The sequence below is a fragment of the Canis lupus genome, chromosome 1, assembly GCF_003254725.2.
Source record: "Canis lupus dingo isolate Sandy chromosome 1, ASM325472v2, whole genome shotgun sequence".
Taxonomy (NCBI): Eukaryota; Metazoa; Chordata; class Mammalia; order Carnivora; family Canidae; genus Canis; species Canis lupus.
The window spans coordinates 36,809,115-36,824,091 of record NC_064243.1 but is presented as its reverse complement, the minus strand read 5'-3'; the positions used below and the strand labels follow the sequence as shown (position 1 = coordinate 36,824,091).

The window sequence follows — 14,977 nt, the reverse complement described above, 5'->3', positions numbered from 1 at the left end:
TCAATCAATAGAAGTGCAGAGTAAGATATTTCCAGACATATAAAGTCTTTAAAAATTTATTTCCTGTTCAGCACTTCTTCAGAACCTAATGAAGAATGTTTTCCTGTCAAAACAAGTGAATAAACCAAGATTGAGGAAGACCTAAGATCCAACGAACAGGATACAGCATAGAAGAAAGTAAAGAGGAATGACAATTCTGTTGAAGGCTTGGAAAGAATCCAATTCATGTGATAGTCAGAAGGTAAGAGAGTTCTTGGAAGAGTGAAAGTATCTCTAGTTAAAAAATGGAACCATTGGGGATCCCTGGGTGGCTCAGCGGCTCAGGGTAAGTTTAGCGCCTGCCTTTGGCCCAGGGCACGATCCTGGAGTCCCGGGATCAAGTCCCTGCCTCAGGCTCCCTGCTTGAAGCCTGCTTGTCCCTTCTGCCTATGTCTCTGCCTCTCTCTCTCTCTCTATGTCTATCATAAAAAAAAAAAAAAAAAAATCTTAAAAAAATGGAGCTATTACCTTGTCAGTATGACGGTGTAGAAAAGTATATTGAGTGATATTTTTATATGATTGTGGAAGGTATAGGAAGCCATCCATAGATTTAAAGAAATGAAAATAAATGAAATAAAAGAGAGATATTTTGTAATTCCAGGAAGAATTAGAAGAAGCACTAGAAGAGGAATTAATATAATCAAAAGTAGAGAAAATATCTACATAGTTATAATAAAAGTATTCAATATATATACTATAAAACCTGTGATATAACAATATTGAGAACATGGGAAAAGAGGAACAGGAAACCTAAGAGATTTTAATCTAACAGGATAATTAGTAGGAAGTCTAACATAGTTAACAATATGCATCAAATGTATATTTTTTAGAGATGTGGAGCAAATCCCAAAATAAATAGCAAAAGCTATAGAAAGTGATTGTTCCTGGGTAGTGGGAGTGGGGTTGGGGATGTAGGAGAATATTTTTGTCTATGCTATATACTGAACATGTTGTAATGTTTCCAAATAGGGTCATTATTGGGTTTTGGGCAGTCAGTGCTTTTCTTCTGGGGAGCATCCTATGCATTGTAGGACATTTGGCACACCTAATCTTTGGATATACAATGCCAGTAGCCCCTCCTGGAACTTGTGACTAATCTAAATACTCCTACATTTTCCCTAAAGCCTTCTGAAGGAAAAATGGCACTACTTGCAGCTGAGAGCTATTATGTTTCTTCAATAAAGATAAAGACTAAGTATAGAAATTATAGAACATGTGGGATGTAGAGAAAGGTGTACTCAGAAGAGAATCTGTAGTGCTAAAATAATTTCATTATAAGAAATATATAATAAGTGGAAACATTCACTTAAAAAACTTGAAAAAATTAAAAAACAAAATAAAGAAAAGATAGTTAAGATTTAAACAGAAATGAATGAATTAGAAGAAAAAAAGTAGACTTGATATATAAGACCTAGCTCTTTGAAAAGGTCAAAAGACTTAAGAAGCCTCTGACAATATTAATCAACAAAAAACATCAGGAAAATACAAATGTATTATATGGAAAATAAGTGGTACAACTACAGATTAAAAGAATATATTTTTAAAAGATTTTATTTATTTATTTATTCATGAGGTAGAGAGAGGGAATCAGAGTGAGAAAAGGCTCCTCATGGAGCAGGGAGCCCAATGCAGGATTTGATCTCAGGACCCTGGCTAGGATCATGACCTGAGCAGAAGGCAGATGCTTAACCTACTGAATCACTCAGGCATTCCCAGATCAAAAGGACATTTTTTAAAAAATGGGAACACAATGCCATATTATAAAAATATATTTAAAAATTTTAATGAAACATAATTTTCCCAGCAGAACTGAAATTATAAAAAATAATGAGGAAAAAGGAATCTTGAAAAGAAGAAATATGTTATTAAAAACTTATCTTCAGAAAACCAAACACACACTTTTAGAAAAATACAAAGTTTATATTACACAGAAGTTCTAAGAATCTTCAAGGAATAAATATTTCTACATCACTGGAACTATTTTATAAAAAGAATGGAAAGTTTCCCATATAATAATAATATGAAAATGGAAGTTATGAGTATACACATGCAAATCCTGAAGACCAATTTATTTATTTGACTATTTTTATTTGCAAATAGTCAAATTCTAAATGAAATATCAGCAAATTTTATTCAGCACTATAAAAAAGCACTAATAAATTACCAACCATGTAGGAATGTTTCACCAGGAAATCTATTAATATATTTTACCAAAGGATAAAAATTATTTGTTAATCTCAGTAAACATTAGTAAATACATTTGATGAATTACAACATACATTACTGATATGGTGTTTTAGAACACTAGCAGTATAAGGATACTTCCTTGAGTTTTAAGGAAGTTGTTGTTTGGAACAGTTAAGTTTCCTCTATTATTATTTTGGGCTAACATTTTGTTATTAATGCCTGGTTTTATCACACTGTGTTCTGAGAGGCCAGATCCCACTGGCCAGCATGATTATTCATCAGTGGGCTTTTACGTTAAAATCGAGATGCAGACAGGGGTGCAGATAATTCTTATTACTGCGCTATTCTGGACATGCTACTCAAGGAGCTAAAGATAAACCAAAAGGAAGAGAAGGGGGGTATAAAAACTTTTGCAAACAAAACCAAAAATCATTATTTGCAATGATATAATCGCCTAACTAAAAACAATTATCTGGAAATGAATGGATTGAAATATGGCTGGTTTCAAAATCCATATGCAAAAAAAATATTTTTGTCCTCTACCTAGAATAAGTGACTGAAACCCCCCAATTTAAATATTTTTATTTTAAAAAGCAACAAAAATGTGAAATTAAAAACCTATGGTACACGTATTACATCTTTGTATATTTGAACAAATGAAGAGACACAATCTGTGAAAAGAGTGTGTACTTAAAGAGTATGGGATCTCGATCTTGGGATTGTGAGTTTGAGCCCCACATTGGGTGTGCAAATTACTAAAGCAAATAAACTTGAAAAAAAAAAAGAAAACTGGCTCATTTCTAATGATATTTTTTTAAAAAATAAAAGATCCATATGAAACTTTTTATTCTGAGAACTTATTAAATAAATTTATACTTAATCTAAAAGAATGAAGAAATATTAAAGTTGTAATATGCAATTTCCATAACTGAAGCAAGATGGTTCTGATGTCAGAGAAGATAGGCATATCAAAGAATGAAATAAAATACAAAAAATACCCCCAAATTTATAACTGAATACAGTAAATTTAAAAACTAAAGTTGGTGAGGGACAGGGATTATTATTCCAGAATATACCATGAATTAAATATTCAGATTTTTAATTGTGTATGTATTAAAAATATAACTTCCAATGGCAAGATGGAAGCAACAAAAATGGCACTAAAAGGCAAATGACAAACCAGGAAAAATCAGTTACAAAATATGAAAAATTCTAATACATCCTTAATATATAAATCACTATGAAAAAAAGTTGGAGAAAAACACAAATGGAAACTACACAAAGTCACCAGACATGGTATATCAATGGCTCCGATAGCTGTCTTAGATTCTTGTGGTAGAAATAAAATCAACTCTTGTGTAGGTAATTTTAAGCCATTTATCAAAATTCTTCAAATTGTACACACCCTCCAATCTAGCAATTCTATTTCTAGGAATTTATCCTAAGGAAATAATTGAAAAAGTACACAAAAATGTATGTACAAAGATGTTGACCCAACTTGATCATAGTGCATAATTTCTATATATTTTAGGATTTAACTGGCTAATATTTTATTAAACAATTTTCATGTATGTTCATGTGCAGAGATGACCTATACTTTTCCTCTCATGATATCCATCTGGTTTTGGTATTTGCAGTGATATAGGCATCATAGTTTGAGTTAGTGTTGCCTCTGTTTTTATTTGCTAGAAGGAATTATGGAGAATTAATATTAGTTCTTATCTAAAATTTGATAGAATCCACCAGTGATGGGATGCTTGTGTAGCTCGGTTGGTTAAGCAGTTGGCTTCAGCTCAAGTCATGATCCTTAGTACATCCCAGGATTGAGCCCTGCATTGGGTTCCCTGCTCAGTGGGGAGCCTACTTCTCCCTCTCCCGCTCCCTCTGCTTGTGCTCTCTTTCTCTCTCTCTCTCTTTGTCAAATAAGTAAATTAAAAAAGAAAAAAAAAAAAAAGAATCCACCAGTGAAACTATCTGGGTATTGTACTTTCCTTTTTTGAAGATTATTAATTATTGATTTAGTTCCTTTAATACATATATTAATAGCTACATACCAATAAATATATTCAGAATTATATTTCTCTTTGTGTACGCTTTGGTAGTTCAGATCTTTTAAGAAATTGGTCCATTTTATCTAAGTTATCAAACTTGTAGATACAGAATTGTTTTTTAGGATTTCTTTCTTTCTTATCTTTTTAATATCCACAAGATCAGCAATAGGAACCCACCTTTTCTTTCTCACATTGGTAATTTATATCCTCCTGTCTTCTCTGCCCCTTCCTTTTTAATTTTATTGATCTTTTCAAAGAAACAGCTTTGGTTTTATTATCTGTTGTTTTTCTGTTTTCATTTCATTGATTCCTGCTCCAGTTTTTATTATTTTCTTCTGATTGCTTTAGGCTTAAATTGTTCTTCTGTCTCTATTTTCTAAGAAGGAAATTTAGGTTATTAATTTTACTATAATTTATTAAATTTAGATGAGATTAGATATTTAGATATTTTCCCTTTATAATGTATACATTTAATGATGCTACAAATTTCCCTCTAAGCACTGCTTGTGCTGCTTCCACAAATTTTGATATGTTTAGGTTAAAATAGTTATTAATTTGTCTTGAAACTGTCACTTTGACCCATGTGCTATTTAGAAGTGAGTTATTTAATCTCCAAATTTTTGGATATTTCCAGCTTTCTTTCTGTTGTTAATTTCTAGTTTAATTCCATTGTAGTTTGAGAATATAGTTTGCATAATTTCTATTTTTTGGAAAATTTGATAATGTGCATTTTATGGTCTAGAATGTGGTCTAAGTTGGTGCATGTTCCATGGGATCTTGAGAAGAATGTGTACTCTGCTGTTGATGGGGGTTTTATAAATGCCAACTGGAACAAGTTGATGGATGGTGCTCTTCAGGTCAACGAAATCCTTACTGACTTTCTGCCTGCTTGATCAATTACTGAAAAAAGTACATTGAACTGCTTTGTCTATTTCTCCTTGCAGTTCCATCAGTTTTAGGCTATCATGTGTTGATGCTATGTTGTTAGGCACGAACAAATTAATGATTGCTATGCCTGTTTGAAGAATTAGACTCCTTTGTTACTATGTAATGTCCCTTTTCATTGCTGATAATTTTCCTTGTTGTGAAGTTCACCATGTCTTAAATGAATATAGCTACTCTAGATTAGGTTATTGCTAGCATGGCATGTCTTTCTCTAGCCTCTTGCTTTAATCTGCCTGAGTTTTGATATTTCAAATGAGTTATCTGTAGACAACTATAGCTCAGTCTTATTTTCATCCACTTTGACAATTCCTTTCTTTCAATTAGTATATTCAGACCTTTTGCATTTAAAGTGATTATCAAAATAAATAAATAAATAAAGTGATTATCAATGTGGCTGGATTAACGTCTGTTATGTTTGTTACTATTTGCTATTTGTTGTGCTTGTGCTTTGTTTTTCTTTTCACCACCTTTTTGTGCTTTCTCTGTTTTAATTAGGCTTTTTTTCATGGTCCATTTTATCTCCTCTCTTAGCATACCATTTAGGCTTCTTTTCAAAAACTTTTTTGTGGTTGCCATAGAGTTCAAAATACGCATTTTTTATCTAATCTAAATCCATCTGCAAATCCCACTGTACCACTCTGGGTGCAGTGCATGTACCTCCTAACAGTATTCCCAATTCTTCCTTCCAGTCTCTTATGATGTTCATTTCACTTTTCCATGTGCTATAATCATCTGATACATTGTTACTATTATTACTTGAAACAATGAATTATTTTTTAAATCATTTTAATAAATATTTTATTTTACCTTAATGTGTTCCTGTTTTCTGTTCTTTAATAGATCTGAATTTCTGACCGATATTTTCCTTCACCCTGAAGAACTTCTTTTAATATTTCTTGCAGAGCCGTCTGCTGCTGATGAATTTTGTTTCTGTTTGTCTGAGACATTATTTCTCTTTCACTTTTTAAAGATAATTTTGCTGCATGCAGAGTTCTAGAATGGTGCATTTTTCTTTCGGCACCTTAAATATTTCACTGCATTCTTTTTCTGTTTTCTGTTTTTTTTTTTTTTGACTTGCACGGTTTGTGATGACACATCTGCTATAATTCTTAATCTTCTTCCTCTACAGATAAATTATTCTTTTTCCCTGCACTTCTTTTAGTAGTTGGTCTTTGACTTTTTACAGTTTGAAAATGATATGCCTCTGTATTTTGACGTTTAACCTGTTAGATGTCTCTGACTTTCTTTAATACTTCCAATATTTATTACAGAATATTTCCATCCTACCTTTTTTCCTTAATGTTGTATTCCAAATATGTGCATTTTATGCCTTTTGAAATTTACTATAGTTCTTGGATATCCTTTTTTTCTTCATTTTTTTTCCTTCTTTGCATTTCAGTTTAGAAGTTTCTATCCAAACATCTTCTAGCTCACTGATTTCTATCCAAACATCTTCTAGTTCTCTTTCCTCAGTGTGTCCAGTCTACTAATGAGCCCATCAAAAACATTCTTTATTTCTGTTACAATATTTTTTATTTCCAGCATTTCTTTTTGATGTTTAGAGTTTCTAATGTAGCTCTCAGTGCTACATTGCCTATTTGTTTTTGCATGTTTTCTGTTTTCTATTAGGTTCCTTAACATATTAATCATAGCGATTTTAAATACTTTGATCTTTGAAGAACTGTGTCATATCTGAGTCTAGTTTTGATGCTGGTTTGGAATCTTTAGACTGTATTCTTTATTTTCTTTTAGTATGCCTTGTATTATTATTATTATTATTATTATTATTATTATTATTATTATATTTTATTTTTTAAGCATGACATGATGTATCGGATAGTAAGAACTGAGGTAAGTGGCCACTGGTTTGACCCTCCATATTGTTAATCTGGCTAGGAGACAGGATGTGTTTAATGTTTGTTGTAGGTGCCAGTGGCTTCCAGTTTCTCTGATGTCCTTGTTCTGGTCTCTCCTTTGTCTTTACTGGTTCTCTAAGGACTCCTCCTAAAGTAGTCTGTGCCTTATAGCTCTTTGGGCTGTCATCCACTATTCTTATATTGAAGCCCTGTTTTGACATGGTGTTTTGGTGTGAGTGAGAGGAAGTGTTTTATAATTTTAAGATTAAATCTCTGTCTTTTAGTGGGCCTGTGTCCTTGGGCTGTGCCTTTACTCATGTTGAGCTCTTTCCCTCTACCTAGGTGAAACAGAGGGGTGAGAGGAGGCTAGAAAAAGGGTCTTGCCCTTCGCCAGGTGAATAAGGCTCTGATACAGTCTTTTCCCTTTCTTACGGAGAACATTCCGGCCATATTTCAATATGATTATTCTCCCTTCCTTCCACCAGGGACATACTGGGAATCTGTCTTGGCTTTTCAAGGTACGAACTTTGTGAGACCTACAGAAGTCTTAACTTTCTCAAAGACAGTAGCCCCCAGGAGTTTCTTATTCACATTCTAATTCACACTGAGACTCCAATGGTCTGTCAAAATCATCAATTTTTTGTACCAACAGTGCATGGCTCCAGCAACTTCTGCTCTGGGTACTCAGATGTTGACTGTTGTTTCTGTATTCTCCTGTCTCTCCAGATTTTAGCATTAGAGTTTGCCCTATGACCTTAATTCTCTGATGGAGGTAATTGATTTTCAGTTTGTTTAGTGTTTTCTCTTAAGGATGGCATTGACAATTTCCCAGCTCTTTATATGTCAGAACTGAAATTGGATGTTGGGATTATTTTTCCTAAATTTTATTTTGCTTCTGTCTCATTTATTTCTTTTTAAAATTTAAATGGTACAGTGACCATGCACCGCATGAACAATCTAGATCTTAGTAGTCTTCCCATTAATTCAAGCTGATCCTCTTTTGGCCTAACATCAATCAGTACATGAAACTCAGACCCTTGCCTGGTTTTCACATGAAATCCAATTGCACTCACCATTCATCATCATTCTTCTCTTTTTCTTAGTTTTGTAGTCTCTACTTAAGATTAATGGAGGCACTGAAAAGGATGACAGTCACATGCTGCACATCATGCCCCAAAACAAAGCCCCATTAAAAACATCTCTTACAAAGTCCCCCTGTCCTGTTGCTGCTGTAGGTATTCTGCTTTGCTGCCCTCTGGACACCTGCCTATTCTCCCCAGCAATGATACTCAGCTTCCACTTCTCAAGAAAAATGTTGGATTCTGTGAATGAAGTACTTATTATTTTATGGAGGTCAGCACATATGTGAGAGTGAGATAGTGAAATGCTCTGTCCAGTTCCACCTTAGATTATACTTTCCTCACCAACAGCTGCTTCCAGGTAGCTCTAATTCAAACACCCTCTCACAGTGGTAGCCGCTTTTGTAAACCACCTCCAGATTGCCTACGTATTCCAGAAACTTGGGTTATTTCTTACAGTACAACACTGTATTCTGTATCCTGATGGTCCTGATACATCCATTTGTCACAATATATTGTTCCCGAGTCTTTATCTGAATGTTTCCCTCTGATACTAGAAGTGTAAGTTTATAGAGTATAAAACTTAAGTTGTACACTATATTTTAGTTATCTTTTAATATTTAACATCTTGCAGTATTTTTGGCATATGGTGAGTGCTCAAAAATATTTAGTGAATGAATGACTTATTGGTAATGATTTTTTTATCAACAAAGTGAGAATGTTTGTATACATTTATGATACCAAGGGAAAAACAACTTATAACAATGAATGCAGATTACTATGATTTTTACACATTAAAGTTTTTCTTAATACTTTGCCCAAATTTGAATCACTTCTGAATTAACTTTGGGATTACTAATGAAACTGGGATAAAGTTTCCTGAAGGGCATTTCTCAAAAATAACTCAATTATCCAAGGTAAGCATGTTCCACATGAGGAATTTTAATTCTGTTCTCTAAGGAATTAATTCATGAATTGTACGATTTGTCCATTCTTATTCTTAGGAGAATCAATAGGACTTTAAAGTAAAATTAATTTATTTCACTATAGCACTCATGGTTTTTATTAGTTTTTTTTTCTAATATGAAAGAATGTTAAACTGAGATTATATATTTTTTTCCCAGAAGATAAACATGTCAATACTATACTCACTGAGGTCTACAAATCCTGTATTTGGCAATGAAGACACATTATTAAGGCATTGTAGTTGTCTATGTAATGCATTATGGTTTATTAGAGAAACTTATCCTGAGGTCTTTGGTGTTCATTGTCAGCAATTGATAAGCATTCCCTTAATACATTTTGAAGCAGAGTGAATGGCAGCTAAGTATGTAAGTGATTTTCCAAACAAATTACTCTCTGATTTGTGCATATATAACTTATATTTAACTCAGAGGTTTTGTTTATGAGGTTTCACCAACATTAAATTTTCATTTCCAAATCTCTTGATAATTTGAATTATAGAGAATAGGATGGATTTATTTAAGAAAATGGCATACTCTTTAAAGTTTTAGATATTTTGTTACATTTTATACCTCATCAAGCATTCCTTTAACCCAAATTCTTGTGCATGGTGTGTTTTTTCCTTCTCTTGGGAATGATAAAAGACTTGGGTAAAGTGAGAATTATGCTCCATTATGACAATTAGAAGGTACTCTATGAATTAGGTACTCAATTTGTGTGATACATTGCAAGGAATTGCAAATTATGTTTTGTCCCTAGCTTCACCTGTTTGAAAAAAAAATTAGTCCCTTCTTTCCCCAACTTGCTGTACCAAGAGAATTCTTATCTACAGAAGTCAAGGAACAGCTGTTTACTAATGGATCACAGCAGGAGAATAAACACAGCAGTCTGGGCAGAGGATATTTTTCACTCTTGTGCAACTTGTTTCTCAATATTTTGTCCTGTGTTGTGGATTATAAAGTGTGTATGTGAGAGTAAACATCAGGCAATCACTCTTCTTCTCCCTGCATGAAGAATAACACTTCGAGGCATATTAGTAATTCATATATTCTGAGCCATGTGCAATGCAGTTCTTTATTGAATAAAATGAGTACAAAGTAGAAACATGGATCGGGTTTACTTTTCTCATTAATCATAAGAACAGCATCGTAAGATGAGAATGTTTCTTTCAGATGGGGCATCCCTGATTTGGCTGTTTTTATATTCTGTTATATTAAGCTACTACCAATTACTGCATGCTTTCCATAATTACATGGCTATTGCCTGGATCTAGGTGAGACATTATGAGGATGAACTAGAGAAGTGATTAGAATGAGAACATTTCAAGAAGATAGGAGTTTTCAAGAGTTTTAAATACTTGAAGGAGGTCATGTATATAAAAGGAAATTAAAAATCCAACCCAATACCATTCGCTGGATTTGGCAATTAGGAGCTTTTGGTAGTGTTGCAGTCAGCTTGGAAGTGATACTAAAAAGGATAAAGATTATATTAGTTAATGATTACTCTTTCAGGCAGATTGGCATTAAGGACCATCAGAGTTCATTTGGAGTTTTGCTTTAGATGAAGCAGGAAGTATGAATTTCTTTGGGTTGAGAATATATCTGGAATTATTTCTATTATGTTAAATTCTAAAGTTTTTTTCTTTGAAGTTGGGTTTGGGTTGTGGAGGATGCTTAGAAATTACTATTAAATAAATAGGAATAGAGAGCTCTTTCTACTTCCTGAATGGGATGCTGCCCAATTTGTGGATCTTTGAAGAAAGCCAATTATCCTTTCAAATTAGACATAAATGATTGAATAGGAGAGATCATTTTGGAGGGGGGCACATGATTGTCTCCACATTGTATAAAGATCGAAATAAAGGAATACATTTTTGAATGTATATCTTGTGTATACCTTACCATATTTCTTTATTTTCAGGTATAGTGGTATTCACTGTTGTCTTCATTCATATTAACACTGTTCAAAAAATAGATGCCTGGGCTATAGACTCAATGACATGGAGTGGTCATATAATTTTCAAGGGGTAAACAATTTTGATGGGATAGTTTGGTATTTGACAGTACCCTGCCATTACACTTGTGTATTGCTTGCCTCCCTCCTGAGTGCAAAGGTTTAGCTTGGAAAAATAGTAGAAAGAATAAGATCTCTATACTAATTTTTAAAAGACTTAATTAAAAAAAAAAAAAGGACTGCGAAGAATATGTAACAGGAGAAAGATTTAGTATCCCACAGTAAACAAGCAAAACACTAGACAAAATATATAAAACAATGACTTTTAAGACACTGCATCAAGCAATGAAGGACATTGAATGATGAGAGACAAGTGACTTGAGCACAGTGACTGTCCCACTTACTGCCTAGCAAGAATCTCCAGGCTGTGTCCAGGAAGGGGGGATCTAGGTGGTCCCCTGAGCAGGCTCCATGAGAGTTTGGGTTGATCAGAGCAGCTAGATTTTGCAAGACAGAGTCCTGGAGAGGTGAGAACTAGACAGAGAAAAGAAAAAAAAAAAAAAAAAAAAGAATTGAAAGTTTACACAGACCTGGGAATTGTGCCTGTTCTTGCTAACCATTATGGAAAACCTAATTTATGGAAATTTTTTAAGTACCTAACTTATGGAAATTTTTTAAGTACATAAAAGTGCTTTACATCAGAATTGTGGCAAAATTAGCTTTAGGCTAAGTGTACTCTGGTCCTGCTTAATCTATTTTAAATACAAGACTTAACAGAATCAAACTGTTTCCAAGTAACTTAATTATATGCCAAAACAAAACTAAAAAATGATGATATATATTATAGCCATATAGCAGACTTACACTATGTGAAATGTTGAAGTACTTTAGACAGACGATACCAAGTGGAAATATAGATCTAATCAGAAATAAAGAGAAATGAAAATTGGGGCACCTGGGTGGTTCAGTGGTTGAGCATCTCCCCTCGGCTCAGGTTGTGATTCTGGGGTCCCACATCGGGCTCCCTGCAGGGAGCCTGCATGTCCCATGCCTGTCTCTGCCCTTGTCTCTGTGTGTCTCTTATGAATAAATAAATACTTTTTTTTTAAAAAAAGAGAGAAATGAAAATGGTAACACATGGGAAAATTTATGAGACATTTTTATTATTAAAATATTTTTGAAAAGATGATTTAAAAATAATAACAATTAAGTCTCGGGTTTATAATGTACATAAAATTATAAATCTCAAAGACCAAGAGAAGAAAAATCGAAATATACTATTACAAGGTTATTACATATGAAATGATATAATATCACTTAAATATGGACTGTTATAAGTTAGAGATTTTACTATAAACCTAAAGCAATCACTGAAGTAACAATACAGAGAGTTACAGCTAAAAAACCACAAAATGAAATAAATTGAAAATAAAATTCAATTAATCCAAAAGACAGAAGAAAAGGAGAGACAAGGGAAAGATATGTGGCAAATAAAAACAGAAATAGGGGATCCCTGAGTGGCGCAGCGGTTTGGCGCCTGCCTTTGGCCTAGGGTGCGATCCTGGAGACCCAGGATCGAATCCCACGTTGGGCTCCCGGTGCATGGAGCCTGCTTCTCCCTCTGCCTGCGTCTCTGCCTCTCTCTCTCTCTCTCTCTCTGTGACTATCATAAATAAATAAAAAAAAATAATGACTAACATGGTTTTCACTTTAAAAAAAACAAACAAAAAACAGAAATAGTGATAGTAAATCTAGCCATATCAATAAGCACAATACATATAAAGGGTCTAAATATTCCTTTAAAAGGCACATATTGTCAGACCCAATTGTAAGCTACCCAGAAGAAAGGTACTTTAAATGGAATGACATTCCTAGGTAAAAAGTTAAAAAATAAACACATACCATGCTAACACTATCAAAGAAAGCTGTAGTGGTTGTATTTTATCAAAATAGATAACAGCCAAGAATGTTCTGACGGGTAAACAAGGTCATTTCATAATTATAAAAGGGTAGATGGGTCGAGAAGATGTTACAATACTTAATGTTAGAGGATCTAAAAATAAGGTTTAAAATACATTAGGAGAAAGCTAATAGAACTTTAAGAAGAAACAAACAAATCCATAATTGTAGCTGGAGATTTCAGTCTTTCTCTTGAAAATTGATGCAAGTAGTTGGAAAATCAACAAGGATGTAGAAAACAAACACTATCAACTTAAGCTAATTGACATTTGTAGATCATTCTACCCAATAATAGAATTCATATACTTTTCAAGTGCTCATTAATTATTTGCCAAGGCAGACCACATTCTGGCCCATAAAAAAGAGTCTCAATAAGTAACTTGAGCTCAATAAAAAATCAAATTCAGCATACCAAAATTTGTGGAATGCTTCTGAAGTCATAGTTCACAGGAAATGAATAATTCTAAATGCCAGTATTAAAAAAAGAGGGTCTCAAATCAATGATGTCAGCTTTCACTCCAAGAAACTAAAAAAATGAGAGAAAATTAAACCTAAAGTACACAGAAGAAAGAATATTATAGTGTAAATTGGTGAAATAGAAAACAGAAATATACAAAAAAGGCAATTAAACCAAAATTGCTTATTGAGGTCAATGAAATTGATAAATCTCTAGCCAGAGTGATGAGGAAAAAAAGAAAAAGAAGGAACAAATGAGTCAGATTAGGAATGAGTGGTGACATAATTATAAATTCTATAGATATTAAAGGATAATAAAGAAATAATATGAACAACTTAAATTGACAAATCAGAAGGCTGAGTTTCTTAGAAAATACTGACTACCAAAGTTCATGCAAGAAAAAGATAATCTGAGTAGTCCTTCACCAATTAACAAAAGTTTGCAGATAGAAATTTTCCCACAAAGCAACTACAGGGCCTGACGGCTTCACAGTTGTTTTCTACAAAAAATGTTTACTGTAAACCCACAGTTATCAAGACAATGTATTTTTTAAAAAAGATTTTATTTATTTATTCATGAGAGACACAGAGAGAGAAAGAGGCAGAGACACAGGCAGAGGGAGAAGCAGGCTCCATGCAGGGAGCCGGATGTGGGACTCGATCAGGGGTCTCCAGGATCATGCCCTGGGCCAAAGGCGGCGCTAAACCACTGAGCTACCTGGGCTGCCCAAGACAGTGTATTATTGGCACAGAGAAGGACAGAAAAGTCAATGGACCAGAATGGTAGTCCAGAAATAGACTACCATATCTATGACAACTGGTCTTCAACAATATACACAGGTGATTCAGGAGAGAAAGTATGGTCTTTGCCACAATAGTACTAGAACAGTTGGGTGTCTAAGGGCAAAAACAAAACAAAACAAAACAAAACAAAACAAAAAACAAACAAATCAGAATAACAACAACAAAAATCTTTGATTTCTATCTCACAGCAATAAGAAATTAACTAAAAAATATAATATACCAAAGAAATCCTAAATATGTAAAGCTCACTAGAAGAAAACATTGGGAAAAATTATTGTGATGTTGGGCTAGACAAAGATTCCTAGACATGGCATCAAATGCATGATCCAATAAAAAGAAAAGAGAAAATCGGACTTAATCAAAATTTAAAACTTCAGCATTTGAAAGACACTTTTAAGAGTGTGAAGACATAAGTCATAGAGTGGGAGAAAATATTTTCAAATGATATATATGATACAGGACTTCCACCTAGGATATATAAAGAACTCAACACATAATAAAAAAAATAAGCCACTCAATAAAAAGATGTGCAAGTTTTGAACAGACATTTCCCCAAAGACCTTCCAAAGATAAGGGTGAATTAACACAGGAAAAGATGCACAGCATAATTTGCCATTAAGGAAATGCAGGTTAAAACTATAATAAAATACTGCTTTCTGTCTATTAGAATGGCTAAAACTAAAAA

The 14,977-nt window shown here is 33.4% G+C and overlaps 1 protein-coding gene across 5 annotated transcripts in view; it reads left to right on the top strand.

Moving 5' to 3' along the window:
- The window catches only part of EPM2A (EPM2A glucan phosphatase, laforin), a 291,921-nt gene that overhangs the window by 141,146 nt on the left and 135,798 nt on the right, over positions 1-14,977 (top strand). For all 5 annotated transcript variants that reach the window (XR_004806485.2, XR_004806484.2, XR_004806487.2 and 2 more), the window contains one exon: positions 72-241. The gene's annotated coding sequence lies outside the window, so the exon portion shown is untranslated. The remainder of the gene's footprint in view (positions 1-71; positions 242-14,977) is intronic.